Source organism: Oncorhynchus masou, chromosome 18 (genome assembly GCF_036934945.1).
Source record: "Oncorhynchus masou masou isolate Uvic2021 chromosome 18, UVic_Omas_1.1, whole genome shotgun sequence".
Taxonomy (NCBI): Eukaryota; Metazoa; Chordata; class Actinopteri; order Salmoniformes; family Salmonidae; genus Oncorhynchus; species Oncorhynchus masou.
Window position 1 is genome coordinate 19,782,169 of NC_088229.1, and position 17,432 is coordinate 19,799,600.

The following is a 17,432-nucleotide window of genomic DNA, read 5'->3' on the forward strand; positions in this document are numbered from 1 at the left end:
TATTATTGATTACCAAGGAATGAAAGGTCACCATAAAGTGGGTACAATCTTTAAACACTTTTATATAAGAAAGTATTTAAGATGTTTCAGTAACATTGGTCTAGCCTCCCTCCCAGTTACATTGGTCGAGCCTACCTGATGTTTCAGTTTAAGATGTTTCAATAACATTGTTCTAGCCTACCTGATGTTTCAGTTACATTGGTCTAGCCTACCTGATGTTTCAGTTTAAGATGTTTCAGTTACATTGTTCTAGCCTACCTGATGTTTCAGTTACATTGGTCTAGCCTACCTGATGTTTCAGTTACATTGGTCTAGCCTACCTGATGTTTCAGTTTAAGATGTTTCAGTTACATTGTTCTAGCCTACCTGATGTTTCAGTTACATTGGTCTAGCCTACCTGATTACATTGGTCTAGCCTACCTGTTTTCAGTTTTGTTCTAACAGTTTAAGATGTTTCAGTAACATTGGTCTAGCCTCCCTCCCAGTTACATTGTCGAGCCTTGATGTTTCATTGTTCTAGCCTACCTGATGTTTCAGTTACATTGGTCTAGCCTCCCTGATGTTTCAGTTACATTGGTCTGGCCTACCTGATGTTTCAGTTTAAGATGTTTCAATAACATTGTTCTAGCCTACCTGATGTTTCAGTTACATTGGTCTAGCCTACCTGATGTTTCAGTTTAAGATGTTTCAGTTACATTTTCAGTTACATTGGTCTGGCCTAGATGTTTCAGTTTAAGATGTTTCTACCTGATGATGTTTCAGTTACATTAGTCTAGCCTACCTGATGTTTCAGTTTAAGATGTTTCAGTGACATTGGTCTAGCCTACCTGCATTGAAGACGCTTTTAAGCTATATTTGATGTATTGAAATAGAAATCATTGTATTAAAAAGTATTAATATAGTAAAAAAGTATGAATATTATCAATATAATCCAATGTAATCCAAACATGTAATAAGCCTCTTCGTCTTACACCCATTCTACAATACCGTTAGGCCAGTTCTGGTGCGCATTGGGATTTAAGAAGTCTCAACAATGAAGGATACTTGAGGGGAGATGCTGGTGCCAATTCTGTTAGAGTACTGCCACCTATAGGCATAACATGGAGCTTCTACCTAGTAATAAATGACCCGATACAATAGCCCTACTACAATCTCACAGGTCTTCAAAAGAAGAAAAAGATTTTCTAAGCTACTCAGTTTAGGGAATGAATCAACCATTTGCATTAAAAATAATAGGCCAGTTTTGAAATTGTGAATTGAAGCCCAATTAAAAATATCTATCATTAAGTATTTTTTTGCAAAGTATCTCTTTCTGCTTATCCTCTCTCTCAATAGATAAAGAGAGAGGCAGTGAAAGACAGACAAAAGACAAGCAATTTTTAGGCCATTATTGGTCCTTGTAATGTGCTTTCCAGGTGAGTAGACACTACCGTGTGCAGTCATATATATCCACAGTGACCCTCTGTTGAGTGCCCGCCATTAGAGCACCCAAAACTGTCGTTGATTGGCTCTGAGATGCATGCTCTTTCTGCTTCTGAGATAATGATCAGGTATAACTTTCACAGCCCTCCGAGTCCCTGTGCTCCCAGGGGCGACAGAACATTGTTGTTTAAGTAATGAGAAGAGCGCTTAAAACCAGCCTCAGCACTAATTCCCTCCACTCTGCTGCTCCTTATCTGCTTTTTTTCCCCCAACAAATCCCTTTAAGTTTATTCTCCCTCTCTGTAAGTGTTCTGGAATCCAGACCCCATTAAGTAGCCATTTTGTTGCGCTGCATTAACGCTAATCAATTCCCTCTCTCCATCCCCAAGTCGCCTCTTAGCCACTAGGAAGGTGTCCAACACATCCTGGTCTTTCACATTTGAGTTATTAAAGTACAATCTGATCAACTGTTCCTAGTACCTCTATATTCAGTTACTGGAACTACTGGTAGTTCACTAATGCATTTGCCTCTAATATTCAGCAAATAGGGATCTCTTGATCCACCCAACTCCGCTCTATGTTGCCAAAGGAAAAGATACCACTGATTAACTACATTATTAGGCTACATACTCCTCAACGTGTCTAAATACTTGTGATGATCCAGCACTTTAAAATGGTCATTCTGTTATTGCCATGATAGAAAAATGGTCCATGCCCCACCAAAGCTTCATTCTTGAAGACATTAAGGAAAAAGTAGGCTAGCCCCATTCTCTTCAGTGAGGAAAAGGAAAACAAGACAGGTTTCTGTCTGCCATTACAAGTATCTGTAAACTGCCAGGAGGTACAGGAGGCAGACCCATCTAGTGTGTGACTGAACTAAAAGCACAGCCCACTTACAGATGGCCTAGGTCAATAGTTGGAGGGCATATTGAAGTCCCACAGCAGCACTACCTAGCTCCTACCACTCAAGACTCAAATGGATCTTAGTCAAGCCACGGCAGAGCAGAGCAGGGGTAATCAAATACAGCACCGCTCTTGAATCCATTACTCATAGGCTTGTTTGGAACAAGCAGTGATTTGTTCGATTGGAACATAACTCAATTCATATCGGGTCTGGGAGAGCAGGTGCTGGGTACACTGTCTGTCTGTGTAGTATGTACAGTCCTCGTGTGGTTTGGCTAGACGTCTGTGTAATAAAATCAAAGTGTTGGTTTTCATTCAAAACGGTATATTTTTAAATTAAGAAAAAAGTTACAGACTATGTGTAACGGTTTTCTTGAGTTGAAGGAGAGGCGGACCAAAACGCAGCGTGGTTATTATTCATGGTTCTTTAATAAAGAAACTATACATGAATAGACTAACAAAACAATAAACGTGAGAAAACCTAAACAGCCTATCTGGTGAAAACAAACACAGAGACAGGAACAATCACCCACCAACACACAGTGAAACCCAGGCTACCTAAGTATGATTATCAATCAGAGACAACTAATGACACCTGCCTCTGATTGAGAACCATACTAGGCCGAAACATAGAAATACCCAAATCATAGAAAAACAAACATAGACTGCCCACCCCAACTCACGCCCTGACCATACTAAATAATGACAAAACAAAGGAAATAAAGGTCAGAACGTGACACTATGCCAGCTGGTTGAGAGTTAGAGCACCAGAACTCTAAATATTCAAGTTCAATAAGAGTGACCAGTTGGGAACCACGACAGTGGCCAAAAATATGAGGAGGCAGCGATTTAACAAACAGTATGAACATTTTATTTTTCAACGAGAAGATGGTAAAAGTAGTCTCAATATGCTGGCCACCCTCTTATGGGCTAAGGTGGAAATTGTTCTGCAAAAAGGGAAAAAGGTCTTTGTCCAGTTGTTGGGTTTGGGGAAGTCCGTTCCAGGTTGTCCTCTTGCTCTGTACCTGCATTCTCATGAGAGGGGAGTGACAATCGGGTCGCAAGTTGCTCTGTTCTCCTCCTGTTGGTGCACCCCTGTGATTGTTGGCAATGCTCCTATGAAACCACACAGTGACACTCCAAACCAAAACATATGTGAAATCACACAAAATACACATGTGAAAAAGAGTGAGAGCAAGCCAACTGCTGGAGTAATGCAGAGCAATACTGTCTCCTTATGAATGTCATTTCATCACATCATGACGTATAAGCCACAGTCTACCCCTGGTTTTATGTCGCATTCAAAACAACTGGGTACTCAGAAAAATTTGAGGTCAAACCGTGATGTCAGTGATCTTCAGGTTCGAAAGTCGGAGCTCCAGAAAGAGGCCATTCCGAGTTAGATGACTGTTTAAACCAATATTTCCCAGTCTGAGGTTGTTTTCTCCCCGCACTTACAGTAGGTCTGAGATTTCCGAGTTCCCAGTACCGAGTTCACAGTTGCGTCACTAGTGGGATTCTCTAGATAGTAAACATATTTTACATGGGCAAATGGAAATTGTAAATACCTTTACTCTACAGCTGAGATGCTTGGAACATGAGTTTGAGCATAGCCGCTGGAAGTAGTTGGGCCAGAAAAAAATGAATGCTTCACTGAATATGTCTATGTTGGTCTGCTAATACAGGACTAGTAAAGACCCAATGCACTACTTTTGTGAAAACATATACCAGCATTTGTAACTTGAGTCTGATAATTATTTGTACAAAACAGTTAAAATCAAATCAAATTACATTTAATGCTCACATGCACGTTTAGAAAATGTTATTGCAGGTGTAGCTAAATGCTTGTGTTTCTAGATCCAACAGTGCAGGAATATCTAACAATTTTACAATAATACACACAATACACACAAATCTAAAGTAAAGGAATGGAATTAAGAATATATAAATATTTGGACGAGCAATGTCGGAGCAACATAGACTAAAATACAGTAGAATAGAATAGAATACAGTATATACATATAATATGAGTAATGCAAAATATGTAAACATTAAAGTGACAAGTGTTCCATTGATTTCAAGTCTATGTATATAGAGCAGCAGCCTCTAAGGTGCCTCTATTTAACAGTTGGAAGGCCTTCAGAAAACAGAAGCTGTTTTTCAGTCTCTCGGTCCCAGCTTTGATGCACCTGTATTGACCTCACCTTCTGGATGATAGCAGGGTGAACAGGCCGTGGCTGGGGGGTGGTTGTTGTCCTTGATGATATTTTTGGCCTTCCTGTGACATCTGGTGCTGTAGGTGTTCTGGAGGGCAGTTAGTTTGAGGGCAGTTAGTTTGAGCCCGGGGGTGATGCGTTGGTCAGACCGCACCACCCTCTGGAGAGCCCAGGATGCTCTCAATTGTGGGTACCTACGGGACAGACACACAGACAGTGACTCAAGAGGTGCAGGGGAGCACTGCCAGGCTGGCTCTCCGAGACCACCCACCTACACCACAGTTATACACACACACACACACACACACACACACACACACACACACACACACACACACACACACACACACACACAGACACAGACACAGACACAGACACAGACACAGACACAGACACACACACACACACACACACACACACACACACACACACACACACACACACACACACACACACACACACACACACACACACACACACACACACACACACACACACACACACCACCCACGCTGCCGTGCAGTTAGGCAGTCGTACAGGTGGCCCATTATCACTAATGGCCCACCCATAGAGGAGTGGAGGCTGCTGAGGCTCATAATAATGGCTGGAATGGAGCAAATTTGAATGGCATCAAACACATGGAAACCATGTGTTTGATGTATTTGATACCATTCCACCTATTCCGCTCCAGCCACTACCATGGGCCCATCCTTCCCAATTAAGGTGCCACCAACCTCCCGTGCCACAGAGAGACCCAGCAGCAGGTCACCACTGACGCCAACCCTACCGCTCACCCAACACTGTCAAGACAGAGGGGGAATTGAGGGAGTGAAAGACTGAGAAAGAAAGAATGAGTTGGAAGGTTTCACAGGTTGTTCACAGAGACTACAAGACTTGTTATAAAACAGCCATGATTGGAACCAAGCCTGTAGTGATTGTTTCAAGAAATAAAGGCCAACCACCATTTTACAGATATTCTGATTATTTTTTATTTTATTTTTTATTTTACCTTTATTTAACCAGGCAAGTCAGTTAAGAACAAATTCTTATTTTCAATGACGGCCTGATTTCACAGCTCTGCTCCATACCACCAGTTGACTCCCCTCCTCCTCTCTTCAGGGTGAATGAACCGCCCGCTGTATTGGGTTAAATATAATCTGAAGGTCTGATCTGAGTGCCTAAAACACACGTCTCAATGGAGATATTTTGAGGGAGATATTGTGATGGAAGGATCTGTGTACTTGTGGGGGCTCATCAACTTAAATAGAAAAATACGATTCATTTCCTCTGAGAGCCAATCAGAGAGGACAGGGTAATTGCATCTGAGCTGCTCCTTCCAATGTGATGTTGAAGTGTTTATTAGTATTTTGTCCTTGCTCCAAGGCATTTCACAGGCATGGCACAGTTTGGGAACAGAACAAATGTGTGTGTTTGTGTCACAATCTCACACATCCGAATAATGTCATAACAAGATGTTGGAGACAGTTGGACCAAGTTGTCATCGCAGGGAAACGCGGCAGCAGAGGATCAGAAATAGAAGCGAGAGAGAGAGAGAGAGAGAGAGAGAGAGAGAGAGAGGTAGAGAGAGGCGCAGGCAGGCAGGAGATGTGCAGATGGCCCAGCATTCAACACATCAATCAAGCTGTCAGGGGCAGATGAATAATGATGATAAAAAAACAATTAAGTATATGCGCCCACAGCAGTAAGTAATTTACACTCCCACTTAACTGCAAGGAGAGCAAAAATCCAAAATAGGCCATACCTCACAGAAGTTGGAAAGGTTTCGTATTACTCATTAATTCATACTGCATCCCAACACACACACATGCACATAAAGAATTAGCTCAAGTCTTCTTCGCACAATACGTTTCCATTAGATAGTGAGTGGATGGTTTAATAAGATGTTTATCAGAATATGAATCTCAGGAAATTGCTGGATATTTATTTTTACGCGGGCCATTCACTCTGCCTGGGCTCTTGATAATGCATTTTCTTTAATTAGACACATTTTCACACTCCACGAGGGATGACCTCTTATTACTTATTACGGTGGAGGACGCCTGCTCGGCACGCGGCGCAGGCGACACACACACGCAGCAGACTGGCAGGAACAAGATACCACGATGCATCCCAATCATTTCACACGCTCGTCGCTCATCTCATGGCCCAGACCAAATCAAACAAGCCACTATTAAGCAGAACCAAATTGCTTAATGGGGTAATCTCCTGCCGATTTCAAATCCCCCCCCCCCACCATCGGAAATGAGGCACGGTGAGATATAGGATGCATTGTTTTGCATACTAACAAGGAAACCTTGGATATCCTTATCCTTTGTAATTATAAGAGGATAGGTTCCACTTTGCAATGTTGAAGAAACACATTTCCTTCTAGGTTCCTGAGACTTTGTGTGAAAACAAGCCAGTGAATTTATCTAAATGCATCTGTGAAAGATAACAGAAAAACTGGCAACACTCTGAACGGGATAACTGTGTTACTCTGACTTACGCTGTGGATTTGAGCACCAATGCACAGTAACAGTTTAAACCTGAATTGGAAACTTAGCGGCACTATAAAACACAGCCTACACAAAATAGTCAGTATAGCCTACACAAAATAGTCAATATAGAATAAACAAAATAGACAGTATAGCCTACACAAAATAGTCAGTTTAGCCTACACAAAATAGTCAGTATAGCCTACACAAATTAGTCAGTATAGTCTACACAAAATAGTTGTCACGAGTCCGACCGAGGGTGGCTTCCCTTCCCGGGTGGCGCTCGGCGGTCGTCGTCACCGGCCTATTCGCTGCCACTGATTGTCTTTCCTCCCCCTCCTTGTATGTTTATTGGTAGCACCTGTTTGTGATGATTAGTTGGGCTTCTTTAGACAGCCGGCCCGCCTGTTTGTTGTGCGGGATTAATTATTGTAACCTTCGGCTCTGTAGTAGAGGAACGTGTTTGTTCCTGGTCGTGAATTTTCAGTTTTTGGGGACGTTATTATTGTGAGCACCCTGTGGTGCATTGGTGCATTAAGGAGCACAGCATTGCACTCTCTGTCTCCTGCGTCTGACTCCACACCCAAGACACCCGGAGCATTACAGAATCCCGCACCCAAAGATTGAATGGAGTCAGCAGGAGCACCACCACACCACCGTCCTTCATCGGATCGGATCCGCGATGGACCAAGTGATGGAGAGCATGGACCGATGGGAGAGGAGTGGTCTCCTCTCTCCACCTTCGGCACCCCCGGCTCCGGACTCCCCATCTCCCGACTCCAACACCCTCCGTCTGACGCTACCTAGGGCTTATGATGGAGCGGCGGCAGGTTGCCAGGGGTTTCTGCTTCAGCTGGAGCTCTACCTGGCCACCATCAGACCCACTCCCTCGGGATCGGAGAGGGTGAGTGTCCTCATCTCCTGCCTCACGGGTCGTGCTCTGGAGTGGGCGAACGCAGTCTGGAATGGCCCAGACTCAGCGCGGGAGCACTACCCAGAGTTTTCCCGCCGCTTCCGTGCCGTGTTTGATCACCCTCCAAACGGCCGAGCGGTGGGAGAACGACTATTTCATCTCAGGCAGGAGAGGAGGAGTACCCAGGATTACGTGCTGGAGTTCCAGACCTTGGCAGCAGGATCTGGGTGGAACGACAGGGCCCTTATTGACCACTACAGGTGTAGTCTCCGGGAGGACGTCCACAGGGAGTTAGCGTGTCGGGACACCACTCTTTCACTGGATGAGCTGATTGACATTTCCATTCGACTGGACAATCTGCTGGCTGCCCGCGGGCGTTCGGAGAGGGTCCTGTGCGTTCCACCACCACCTCCACTCCCATTCCGATGGAGTTGGGAGGGGCTGTGCCGAGGGGTACCGGAGGAGGAGGCTCCCTCTGCACCAGCTGTGGTCGGAGAGGACACACGTCTGATCGGTGCTGGGGGGGTCCGTCTGGGAGTAGAGATCGCAGGCGGAACGCTTCTCGATCACCCCAGGTGGTTCAGAATCAAACTCACCCAGAACCCCTTGTTGGCCACTTGTTTGTCTTAACTTTTTTCCTTCACTTTTTCCCTCTTCCCAGCATAGGGCACTAGTCGATTCAGGCGCAGCTGGGAACTTTATGGATCGCGGACTCGCCCTTAAGTTAGGGGTTCCGCTGGTGCCGATAGATTCTCCTTTCCCCGTGCACTCCCTAGATAGCTGGCCATTAGGGTCAGGGATGGTCAGGGAGACCAGGGAGACCACGGTCCCACTTGACATGGTGACGCAAGGGAATCATAGGGAGCACCGGGAAGGGATTGTACGATAGATCTCCAGGTAAATGCTGCGCTTCCCAAGAGTCACGTGTACCCATTGTCCCAGGAGGAGACATTGGCGATGGAGACATATGTCACGGAGTCGCTGGGACAGGGGTACATTCGGCCCTCCATCTCACCCGTCTCCTCGAGTTTCTTTTTTGTGAGGAAAAAGGAGGGAGGTTTGCATCCGTGTATTGATTATAGAGGTCTAAACGCCATCACAGAGGTATATAGTTACCATCTACCTCTCATCGCTACGGCGGTGGAATTATTTCACGGAGCGCAGTTCTTCACAAAACTGGATCTCAGGAGCACGTATAGTCTGGTGCGTATTCGGAAGGGAGACGAGTGGAAAACCGCATTTAGTACCACATCAGGCCACTATGAGTACCTCGTCATGCCATATGGGTTAAAGAATGCTCCAGACGTCTTCCAATCCTTCGTAGATGAGATTCTCAGGGACCTGTGCGGACAGGGAGTGGTGGTTTATATTGATGACATTCTGATCTACTCGGCCACTCACACCGTGCATGTGTCTCTGGTACGTAAGGTGCTTGGTAGACTGCTGGAGCATGACCTATACGTAAAGGCTGAGAAATGCGTGTTCTCTAAACGAGCCGTCTCCTTTCTGGGTTATCGCATTTCCAACTCGGGGGTGGTGATGGAGGGCGGCCGCATTAGGGCCGTGCGTAATTGGCCGACTCCGAACACGGTAAAGGAGGTGCAGCGGTTTTTGGGTTTTGCCAACTACTACCGGAGGTTTATCCGGGGTTTTGGCAAGATTGCGGCTCACATTACCTCACTGCTGAAGGGGGGTCCGGTGCGGTTGCAGTGGTCAGCAGAGGCGGACGGAGCTTTCAACAAGTTGAAGGCGCTGTTCACTGATGCGCCCATGTTGGCGCATCCGGACCCTTCTCTAGCATTCATAGTGGAGGTGGACGCGTCCGAGGCTGGGGTGGGTGCCGTGCTATCACAGCGCTCGGGAACGCCACCAAAACTCCGCCCCTGCGCTTTTTTCTCAAGGAAGCTCAGTAACTATGATGTGGGGGACCGGGAGTTGCTAGCGGTGGTTAGAGCTCTGAAGGTGTGGAGACACTGGCTTGAGGTGGCTAAGCACCCCTTTCTCATCTGGACCAAACACCAGAATCTGGAGTATATTCGGGCAGCTAGGAGACTTAACCCACGTCAGGCAAGGTGGGCCATATTCTTCACCCGGTTCCGGTTTACATTGTCGTATAGACCGGGCTCCCAGAACGTAAAGGCTGACGCACTGTCCCGCCTTTACGACACGGAGGATGGGTCCACCGAACCTACTGCCATCGTTCCCGCCTCAAAACTGGTAGCACCAGTGGTATGGGTGGTGGACTCGGACATCGAGCGGGCGTTACGGGCAGAACCCGCACCTCCTCAGTGTCCGGCGGGGCGTAAGTACGTGCCGTTTGGTGTTCGGGACAAACTGATTCGGTGGGCTCACGTCCTACCCTCCTCGGGTCACCCTGGGGTGACGAGGACAGTGGGGAGCCTTCGGGGGAGGTATTGGTGGCCTACTTTGGCTAAGGACATTAAAGGTTATGTCTCCTCCTGTTCGGTGTGCGCCCAGAGTAAGGCTCCTAGGCACCTTCCTAGAGGGAAGTTACAACCCCTCCCCATTCCACAACGGCCATGGTCACATCTATCCGTAGATTTCCTGACCGATCTTCCGCCGTCTCAGGGGAACACCACGGTTCTAGTGATTGTGGATCGGTTCTCTAAGTCCTGCCGTCTCCTCCCGTTGCCCGGTATCCCTACAGCCCTACAGACTGCGGAGGCATTATTCACCAATGTCTTTCGGCACTACGGGGTGCCGGAGGGCATCGTTTCTGATTGGGGCCCCCAATTCATATGGAGGGCCTTCATGGAACATTTGGGGGTCTCTGTCAGCCTGACCTCCGGTTATCACCCCGAGATTAATGGGCAGGTGGAGAGAGTGAACCAGGAGGTGGGGTAGGTTTCTGCGGTCGTATTGCCAGGATAGGCCAGGGGAGTGGGCACGATACATTCCCTGGGCTGAAATGGCCCAGAACTCACTACACCACTCCTCTACTAATGTGTCCACTTTTCAGTGTGTGTTGGGGTACCAGCCGGTCCTGGCACCATTGCATCCGAGCCAGACCGAAGCTCCTGCGGTGGAGGAATGGGTACAGCGCTCCAAGGAGACCTGGAGGGCCATCCAGGAATCTCTACAACAAGCGAGTGGATGGCAGAAGAGGAGTGCTGACCGCCACCGCAGTGAGGCCCTCGTGTTTGTACCGGGGGACAGGGTCTGGCTCTCAACCCAAAACCTACCCCTCCGCTTGCCCTGCCGGAAGCTGGGTCCGCAGTGTGTAGGGCCCTTTAAAGTCCTGAGGAGAATAAACAAGGTGTGTTATCGATTACAACTCCCTTCCTATTATCATATTAACCCCTCGTTTCATGTGTCTCTCCTCAGGCCAGTGGTAGCTGGTCCCCTGCAGGACAGTGAGGTGCCGGAGGTCTCTCCCTCCCCCTCTGGACATCGAGGGGTCCCCGGCGTATACGATCCGGGCCATTCTGGACTCAAGACGCCGGGTGAGGGGCCTGCAATACCTCGTGGACTGGGAGGGGTATGGTCCGGAGGAGAGGTGCTGGGTACCGGTGGGGGACATCTTGGATCCATCCATGTTGAGGGATTTCCATCGCCTCCATCCGGATCTCCCTGCACCTCGTCCTCCAGGGCGACCTCGAGGCAGGTGGCGGCGTGCTGCGGGAGCCGCGCGCCGGGGGGGGGTACTGTCACGAGTCCGACCGAGGGTGGCTTCCCTTCCCGGGTGGCGCTCGGCGGTCGTCGTCACCGGCCTATTAGCTGCCACTGATTGTCTTTCCTCCCCCTCCTTTCCTCCAGTTTAGCCTACACAAAATAGTCAGTTTAGCCTACACAAAATAGTCAGTTTAGCCTACACAAAATAGTCAGTATAGCCTAAACAAAATAGACAGTTTAGCCTAAACAACATAGTCAGTTTAGCCTAAACAAAATAGACAGTTTAGCCTAAACAAAATAGTCAGTATAGCCTAAACATAAAAGTGAGTTTAGCCTACACAAAATAGTCAGTATAGCCTAAACAAAATAGACAGTATAGCCTACACAAAATAGTCAGTATAGCCTAAACAAAATAGTGAGTTTAGCCTACACAAAATAGTCAGTATAGCCTACACAAAATAGTGAGTTTAGCCTACACAAAATAGTCAGTATAGCCTACACAAAATAGTCAGTATAGTCTACACAAAATAGACAGTATAGCCTACACAAAATAGTCCGTTTAGCCTACACAAAATAGTCAGTATAGCCTAAACAAAATAGACAGTATAGCCTAAACAAAATAGACAGTATAGCCTACACAAAATAGCCAGTATAGCCTACACAAAATAGACAGTATAGCCTAAACAAAATAGACAGTATAGCCTACAAAACATAGTCTGTATTTATTATGGCTCCCCATTAGTTCCTGCCAAGACAGCAGCTACTATTCCTGGGGTCCAGCAAAATGAAGGCAGTTATATACCATTTTAAAAACATTACAATATATTTCACAAAACATTAAGTTTGTGTCCTCAGGCCACTACTCTACAACCACATACAATTTCTACAATACAAAATCCATGTGTATGTGTGTGTATAGTGCGTATGTTATCATGTGTGTGTATGTGTGTGTCTGGTCCTGTGTGTGTGTCTCTTCACAGTCCCCGCTGTTCCATAAGGTGTATTTGTATCTGTTTTTTAAATCTGATTCCACTGCTTACATCAGTTACCTGATGTGGAATAGAGTCCCATGTAGTCATGGCTCTATGTAGTACTGTGTGCCTCCAGTAGTCTGTTCTGTACTTGGGGACTGTGAAGAGACCTCTGGTGGCATGTCTTGTAGGGTATGCATGTGTTTCTGAGCTATATGCTAATAGTTTAAACAGACAGTTTATGCATTCATTATGTCAATACTTCTCACAAATTTGAGCCAGGAATGATTGACATGCATTTTATTAATGTTAGCTCTCCGTGAATATTTAAGGGCCAGCCGTACTGCCTTGTTCTGAGCCAATTGTATTTTTCCTAAATCCATCTGTGGCACCTGACCACACGACTGACCTGTAATCCAGGTGCGACAAAACTAGGGCCTGTAGGACCTACCTTGTTGATAGTGTTATTAAGAAGGCAGAACAGTGCTTAATATGGACAGACCTCTCCTCATCATAGCTACTGATGTATCAATATGTTTTGACCATGACAGTTTACAATCCAGGGTTACTCCAAGTAATTTAGTCTCTGTAACTTGCTCAATTTCCACATTAGTCACTGCAAGATTTGGTTGAGGTTTAGGGTTTAGTGAATGATTTGTCCCAAATACAGTGCTTTTAGTTTTTGGAATGTTTAGTAATAATTTGCCACCCATTCTGAAACTGACAGTAGCTTATTGTAAATTATTGCAGTGATATCACTTGCTGTGGTAGCTGACATGTATAGTGTTGAGTCATCAGCATACAAAGACACGCAGGCTTTACTTAGAGCCAGTGGCAGGTCATTAGTAAAGATTGATAAAAAGTAAGTGGCCTAGAAAGCTGCCCTGGGGAATTCCTGACTCTATCTGGATTACGTTGGAGAGGCTTCCAGTAGGTTATTTGCTTTTAATTGTGTGTTAACACTGAGCTAACACTGTGCAAGCGGTGATGAATGCGGAGACGTCAGGGACCATGGTGGGCCACCAAAAGCTTCGTTACACAAATGCCAGGGTCAGGCGGGACCCTGGCTCACTCCAGGACCATGGAGTGGACCGCACCAGGCATGGACATCCTGTTATCGGGATCACCTTACCCCCCCGGGATTCAGCTGGGAATGCTGTGCCTCCCGGACTTCTTTCCCTATAACCCAGCTGAGTGCCGTTGCCAGGCAGGAGGTAGGAAGGATGGTCTCGGACTCTGGGGTAATAGCCGTGGGGCTATATCGGCGAGACAGTGCATCCGGCTTGACATTCTAGGATGCCGGCCGATAAGAGAGGGAGAAGTTGAACCGTGTGAACAGCAGGGCCTATCTAGCTTGCTTGGAGTTGAGGCGTTTGGCGGTGCGGAGATACTCCAGATTTTTGTGGTTGGTCCATACGATGAACGGATCTTCCGCCCCTTCCAGTCAGTTCCTTCATTCCTCCATGCCATCTTCACTGCGAGAAGCTCACGATTTCCCACATCATAGTTTTTCTCTGTGGCGTTGAGGTGATGGGAGAAGAAGGCGCAGGGATGTACACTACCGTTCAAATGCTCGCGGTTTTTCCTTGTTTTTGAAAGAAAATAACATTTTTTGTCCATTAAAATAACATCAAATTGATCAGAAATACAGTGTAGACATTGTTAATATTGTAAATGACTATTGTTGCTGGAAACGGCTGATTTTCATGGAATATCTACATAGGCGTACAGAGGTCCATTATCAGCAGCCGTCACTCCTGTGTTCCAATGTTACATTGTGTAAACTAATCCAAGTTCATCATTTTAAAAGGCTAATTGATTATTAGAAAACCCTTTTGCAATTATGTTAGCACAGTAGTACTGATTACAGAAGCAATAGAACTGGCATTCTTTAGACTAGTTGAGTATTGTCACGCCCAGAGCTTAGAGATCCTTTTTATGTCTCTATTTTGGTTTGGTCAGGGCGTGACTTGGGGTGGGCATTCAATGTTTTGTGTTCTATGTTTTCTATTTCATTGTGTTTGGCCGGGTATGCTTCTCAATCAGGGACAGCTGTCTATCGTTGTCTCTGATTGGGAACCATACTTAGGTACCCCTTTTCCCGCCTGTGGGTGTGGGAAGTTGTCTTTGTTTGTAGCAGTATAGCCCTTAGGCTTCATGATCGTTTTTGTATGGTTATTGTTTTTGTCAGCGTCATCCGAAATAAAGGAATATGTATGCTCACCACGCTGCGCTTTGGTCCTCCTCATTCAACGATTGTGACAAGTATCTGGAGCCTCAGCATTTGTGGGTTCGATTACAGGCTTCAGAAACAGGCTTCAGAAACAAAGACCTTTCTTCTGAAACTCGTCAGTCTATTCTTGTTCTGAGAATTGAAGGCTATTCCATGCGAGAAATTGCCAGCGTACAACGCTGTGTACTACTCCCTTCACAGAACAGCGCAAACTGTCTCTAACTAGAATAGAAAGAGGAGTGGGAGGCCTCGGTGCACAACTGAGCAAGAGGACAAGTACATTAGAGTGTTTAGTTTGAGAAACAGAGGCCTCACAAGTCCTCAACTGGCAGCTTCATTAAATAGTAACCGCAAAACACCAGTCTCAACATCAACTGTGAAGAGGCGAATCTGGGATGCTGGCCTTCTAAGCAGAGCTGCAAAGAAAAAGCCATGTCTCAGAATGGCCAGTAAAGATAAAAGATTACCATGGGCAAAGAACACAGATAATGGACAGAGGAAGATTGGAAAGATTGATTGAAGATTGAAGATTGGAAAAAGTGTTATGGACAGACAAATCTAAGTTTGAGGTGTTCGGATCACAAAGAAGAACACTCGTGAGACGCAGAAAAAATGAAAAGATGTTGGAGGAGTGTTTTACGCCATCTGTCAAGCATGGTGGAGGCAATGTGATTGTCTGGGGGTGCTTTGGTGGTGATCAAGTGGGAGATTTGTACAGGGTAAAAGGGATATTGAAGAAGGAAGGCTATCACTCCATTTTGCAACACCATGCCCTGTGGACGGCGCTTATTTGGAGCCAATTTCTTCCTACAACAGGACAATGACCCAAAGCATTACATTTACATTTACATTTAAGTCATTTAGCAGACGCTCTTATCCAGAGCGACTTACAAATTGGTGAAAGCACAGCTCCAAACTATGCAATAACTATTTAGGAAAGAAGCAGTCAGCTGGTATTCTGTCTATAATGGAGTGGCCAGCACAGGACCGGATCTCAACCCTTATTGAGCTGTTGTGGGAGCAGCTTGACCGTATGGCACGTAAGAAGTGCCCATAAAACCAGTCCAACTTGTGGGAGGTGCTTCAGGAAGCATGGGGTGAGATCTCTTCAGATTACCTCAACAAACTGACAATTAGAATGCCAAAGGTCTGCCAGGGTGTTATTGCTGCAAATGGAGGATTCTTTGACAAAAGCAAAGTTTGAAGGACACAATTATTATTTAAATTAAAAATCATTATAACCTTGTCAATGTCTTGATTATATTTCCAATTCATTTTACAACTCATTTCATGTATGTTTTCATGGAAAACAAGGACATTTCGAAGTGACCCCAAACTTTTGAACGGTAGCGCATCTTCAGGTCCAGGGCAGAACGTTGCAACGCATCGGCCTCCACCAACCAGGATGGGCGCAGTGGTGAAGGGATGTTTGAGGTCCCAGAACGCCGGGTCCGCAGAACCTTGGGAGAAGTGAGTTATAACAGGGGATAGCCAGGGTGCTGTAACCCCAGATGAAGCGATGCTAGAAGTTGGTGAAACCCTGGAAACTTTGCAGCTACACCCTGAATGAAGGCTGGGGCCAATCCACCACCGCCCTCACCTTCCCGGGATCCATCTGGACAGAGAGGATGTACCCCAGAAAGGGGATGGTGGAGCGATGGAACTCACACTTCTCTGCCTTGACAAACAGCTGGTTCTCCAGGAGGCGTTGAAGAACCTGTCGGACATGGAGCACATGTTCTTGGGGGGAACGGGAGAAGATAAGGATGTCATCAATGTAGACAAAGACGAGCCGGTTCAACATGTCACGGAGAACATAATTTACCAGAGCCTGGAACACAGCAGGGGCGTTGGTGAGGCCAAATGGCCAGACCAAATACTCGCGTTGGCTGCTGGCCGTGTTGAAGGCGGTCTTCCACTCATCCTCCTCTCGTGTCTGCACCAGGTAGCAGGCGTTACGTAGATCCAGCTTGGAAAACAAGGTGGCCCCCTGGAGAGGCTCAAAGGCAGAGGAGATGAGTGGTAGCAGGTAGATAGTTTTTCACTGTTGTGTCATTGAGTCCTCGGTATTCGATGCACGGGCTCCTGCGCCAGTGGGAGAGGACAAAGGACGTATAAATCCTGCAGTCCCCAATGTAGGTGTCTATCTCCGGTTTCGACAGCGAGTACAGTCGACCCCGGTGCGGAGTGGTGCTAGGCCCTGTGTGGCAGTAGTGAAATGTTCCGGGCCTTGTTGAATACCTCCCGAAGGTCCTGGTACTCCGTGGGAATGGTGGGGAGGTTCTGGGCACCTTCCCAAGCCCCCAGGAAGACGTCCCGGGGCAGGTTGCGCTGACTTTAGACACTGGGCGTGGCAGAACTGATTCCAACCCATGATGGCACCAGTAGACCAGTTGATGAGGGGACTGTGTCACTGGAGCCAGGAGAATCCCAATACCACAGGTATTGAATAGTCTCGCTGTGATTCCCTGACACCTATAGGTTGATGGGAGTGGTAATATGAGTGACCCGGCCTACAGAGGGTCCGTCCAGCGCTCTAGCAATCATGGGAGTGGAGAGAGGCTGAGTGGGGATGTTCAGCTTGGAAGCCAGAGTAGCGTCCAAAAAACGTCCAGAATGGCATAAACAGGGTGTGAGCAAGGGAAA

General features: G+C 46.6%; 1 pseudogene; it reads right to left on the reverse strand.

Moving 5' to 3' along the window:
- The window catches only part of LOC135559316 (uncharacterized protein DDB_G0271670-like), a 31,558-nt pseudogene extending 23,855 nt beyond the window's left edge, over positions 1-7,703 (reverse strand).
- Between the last annotated feature and the right edge of the window lie 9,729 nt (positions 7,704-17,432).